This window comes from Palaemon carinicauda, chromosome 22 (assembly GCF_036898095.1).
Source record: "Palaemon carinicauda isolate YSFRI2023 chromosome 22, ASM3689809v2, whole genome shotgun sequence".
In the NCBI taxonomy this organism is placed as follows: Eukaryota; Metazoa; Arthropoda; class Malacostraca; order Decapoda; family Palaemonidae; genus Palaemon; species Palaemon carinicauda.
The window spans coordinates 14,433,415-14,438,414 of NC_090746.1; the positions used below are offsets into that span (position 1 = coordinate 14,433,415).

Consider the following 5,000-nt stretch of genomic DNA (forward strand, 5'->3'; position numbering starts at 1 on the left):
AATAATAATAATAATAATAATAATAATAATATGAGAATACCTTCACCTGAAAGTTAGGGTTGGCTAAAAGACGACAATGTTTGGACGCCATATTGGACCAGCTTGCAGCCAATGGCAGCGTCATGTCAACAGCTCTTAAAATGTTTATTTGTTTTACTTTTGATCACAATAAAATTGTCAAAAGTTTGCTTTACTTTCTATTGTATTTCACTCTAAACAACCAAAATGTTTTCCCATTCATTGTGAAGTGATTTTAGAATAAATTTTCCGAAATCTGTTTTATACACTTTTCTCCAAATAATGGTAAAACACCGTTTTTTATGTGTTAAAGAACTTCATATTCATTAAAGTGACTTTTGTTATTCAGTAACAATTTCACGATTAATAACCGTCTAAAGATATAAAACTACTCGCCAGTAATAATGGACTTTACGTTATACAGAAATGTAATGAAAATATCAATTTTTTTCCTTTGACATGTGAAGTATTCTATATTGTTATATGATATACGATAAAAAACATACTGCTGACAAAAGAAACATTTCTGCCCCCTAGAGAGAGAGAGAGAGAGAGAGAGAGAGAGAGAGAGAGAGAGAGAGAGACGTAATACATTTGTCATAAGGTTTTTTGTTCGTCTGTCATTTCGCCTTACGTGTGACTGTCACTGTGAACTGGATAATTCCTGCTTTGGGTATTTCACGGCCTTGGAAATAGAGACGGTGCATGGAAGACCATGAAATGCAGTACTGCTAGACTGTCAATAAATGGAAATAATGACAGTAGGCTAACTTTTAGTCGTGGAAACAGTGAACAAAACTAATATGAAATATATGACATGAAGATGATATATATCTTTTTTCTTTTATTACGAAATACAGATTTACTATTTTCTGTGGAAATGATAGTTGAGAAAAAAAAGGATGTCAGGGGATGTTTGAGTATAAGTAATGTCACCATTGGCTAGCCCTTATACTCCGTAAGGCCACGATCATGGCTTTACCGCTGGAGCCAGTGAGGCCATGATTGTGGCTCGTTAATCCTCTGTTCAATTTCCCCGCTCTCACGTCCCCACTAGACAATTTTGGTGGCCTGGATACGTCACAGCAATGCTTCCTTCCCATTGGCTCACTGATTCCACGTCATAATGTAGCAACCAATGACATTATCAGCTTTTGTTTTGGTCTTGAATGTGGTTTCTTTCGGCGGCAAGTTTCCTCTTGTGTGACACGAACTTATTGGTTACATCTTTTACGTAATATTTCGTATTTATATGACAATATTTATTGATATAATGGTTTCCTCTGATTCCCGAATGTTTTGTGCGTTTTGTAATGAAGGAAAAATGTTTGGCAAAGCAGTGAACAACGGGATTTCATTCATAAGAGTTTGTTTACAAAGACGACATCTTTGCCAAAACGTTTGTGTTGCTGTGCTGTTTGTGTTGTCCATGTGAAATTTGTATTGTGAGCGTTTATTGCGACTCAGTATCAGTTTATATATATTACATGCCAAAGTGTAATGCAGGATAACTACTAAAGCAAAACCACGGCAAAATGTTATCGTTGTTATTTTTTTCTTTGAGCGTCGTAGACTCGTTTTGACAGCTGGATGTAAATACACGCACGTGAGTACAGGTCTCCAATGTAAACATGACTTACCACATACCTTTTTATTTAGTTTTAGAAGCATATTTTATTCTGTGCTATTTAGTTGAATGATAGTGTTTTAATTCTCTATTATTTTACGGAATATTGTCTATAATCCCACACTCTTTTAGGGAATAAAATATATTAAAGGAAAAGCCGAATAGTTTCACTTGAAAATTTTTGATAACACTTTTCATACATGGGAAACACATCACTTATGAGGACCTTTTCAGTGTAATAATTGAACAAACAGAGTAATGATAAAACACACACTAATATGTGTGAGTAAGACTGTTGTAATTATGATTTTGTTTGTGTCTTGTACTTGTGTATGTCTTTATGAATGTCTTTATGAATGTAACTTACAGCTTTCTCCACTGGTCTTTGGTGTTGCCTGTTTCAATTATTTATGTGTACATACACACACACACACACATATATATATATATATATATATATATATATATATATATATATATATATATATATATATATATATATATATAGTACTTTTCATAAGGGCACCTTTCCAGATTATCACAACTGATTATTATGGATGATGAGAATGATAGGAGTTTTACCCAGTCAGAGACTGATGATGATGATAACAATTATGATGGCTGTGATATTAGTGAGGAAGATATTTCTACTGATGATGAAAGTGACAATGATGATGTATCAGTTGATGAAAGTGATGATAATCCCGATAGTGATAGAAGTGATGAAGGAGACTGGATGAGGGTATTAGACAATGAAGTTGGACCACTTCCAGTAAGATTCACAGGCCATTGTGGACCAATCCATCCCCCAAAACACGATGCCCAACCAATAGAATACCTGAAGCTCTTTGTTACAGATAGTTTTGTTCAGAAAATTGTTGATGAAACTAATCTGTATGCAAGTCAGTGGATCCAGTCTCATACGGAGTATCTTCAACAAAAGAAAAGGTCTATGGTCAACTTATGGATCAAACAAGGTCAAACATTTGTGAATGAAGTGTTTGATTTCTTAGGAGTTATTTTGAATATGGGGCTTATCAAGAAACCAACCCTGAGGTCTTACTGGGATTGTACAAATCCAAGCCAGGCAACACCTTGGTTCTCTAACCACTTCAACAGAGAGAGGTTTGAAGTTTTACTCAAGTTTCTGCATTTTGCAGACAATTCAAAAATGCCACCGCCAGATCACCCAGCATATAAATTGTATAAAATACAACCAGTTATTGATCACTTCGAGAGAACTTTCAAAAGTCATTATTACCCTGAACGCAAAATATCCATTGATGAAAGTATTATTGGCTTTAGAGGTAAGACCCCTCATTTGCGACAGTATATGCCAAATAAGCATCATGCTAGAATTGGGATAAAGGTTTGGTGTTTATACGAGCCAAGAACTGGCTATACTTATGCTTTTGAAATATATGGGGGAACAGCTAGTATGCAAGTAAATGATAATGGGTCCACATATGACCTTGTTATGAGGCTTCTTGAGAAAGCAGGGTTATTTCATCGTGGTCATCACCTAGGTCTTGATAATTACTTTTCTTCACCTAAGCTATTTCAAGATCTTTGGCCAAATGGCACAACAGCAACTGGAACAGTTCGCACTAATCGTAAAGGATTGCCTATGGATGCTATAAAGAAAAAATTGAAAAATAAAGAGGTTTCAGAGCATAGAAAGGGTCCTTTGTTGTGTTTGACTTAAAAGGATGGCAAGAAAACACCTGTTCTTTGATCTACTTCCTCAAAAGCAGGCTATAAAACTGTAAACAGAACAGGCAAACCTGACAAAATTGTTCCACATATTGTTGATGACTACAATCATGTCATGGGTGGTGTAGACATGAAAGACACCAAGTTGTACTCGTACCTATCTGAACGCAAGACACTAAAATGGACAAATAAGGGATGCTTTTCACTGATTGGGACTGCTGTCCTCAACAGCTATGTACTGTATGCATCCAATACGTCAAGAAGCCCTCCCTTAGATAGATATAAGTTTATGGTCTCCTTAGTTGAGTCACTTGTTCAGAACTATGAGCCGGTAAAAATTGTCAGGAAAAGACGCACTCGTGAACAGATACATGCTGCTTTACTCTCACCAAATCCAACAAGGAGTCCCTCCCATATAGCATTATCTTAAGATGATGGTCATAAAATTGTAAAACTCCCAGTGGGGAAAAAAAGGAATTGTATTGCAGGTCACCCTAAAAGGGTCCACTCAGGCTATTTTTGTCCAAAATGTGATGGGGGAATTTGTCCTGAGAGCTTCACAGTTTTCCACTATAAATTGAATCTCTAGGCATCAACTGGAAGGGTTTTATTTACCTTATCATTTGATACCTGTAACACTACTAAAAAATAACTATAAAGCCATTTCATAGTCATTCAAAGTTACTTTTGAAAAAAAAATATAAATTTTTTTCTAAATCTATTTCAGTTTCAGCCTTTCATGTCATCATATTGTTTGGATTTAGGATAGTTTATGATAATGTATCAGAAAATTCAAAGCAATAGCTTTCTATTGACATATAACTTCATATACTTTAGAGCAGTTCTACTTTTCTGGAATTAAGATCAAACCCAAATATCGAGAATTGGTGATGGCGGGAGTATTTTATGTACGTATTTACGTTAGGCTGAAATTTATAAGTCCGGAGTATAAGGGCTAGAGAGAGTGGTGTGATTCTACATGGTAATATACAAAACAGACTAAAGTAGCTCTTACAAAATTAGGAATAAGGACTAGAATCCCACGGACTTCGTTGGATGGCTAAGGAAAGAGGGGCTAATATCATGAAGGGGAGGAGATTTTCTAGCGAAATTTCCTGAGTGAACTATGTGATATAGGACCATATGCTGTATTTGCCATTTGGAAGATATACAAGTGATTTTAGTTTCCATATGGATTATATTTGTAAATGACCTCGTGTGATCACACGATATATTTCGACGTGAACCGACGTTATCGTAGTTCAAGGGGTTAACGGTGAAGCCGCTATTTGTGCGAGTGGAGCCTAGCCACCTGGTGTTAGGTAGCTGTGGCCTCACTGTAAGATATTTCAAGTTGTGTCATTTTGTCTATACACACCTGTAGCCTATAGAAGCACAACTTAACTCCACTAATCGAAAATTAACCATTCTTTTCCTACACGAGAACTCGGTATAAATTATAATCTTTATTTATTATGTTTCTAGAAGATTCTGATCAATTTATGCCAATTGTAACGTAAATTCAGTAGCAGATTGAAAACATTGGTAAATCAAATGTCAAAATTTTGCTGTTATGCCATCCTTATTTAAAATTTGAACTTAGTTTCTGTTAGTATGTGTTTTGATAGTGTGTCTATTGTGG

General features: G+C 35.4%; 1 pseudogene; it reads left to right on the forward strand.

Moving 5' to 3' along the window:
- Nucleotides 1-2,198: 2,198 nt before the first annotated feature.
- LOC137616766 (piggyBac transposable element-derived protein 4-like) lies at nucleotides 2,199-3,947 on the forward strand (annotated as a pseudogene).
- Nucleotides 3,948-5,000: the final 1,053 nt, after the last annotated feature.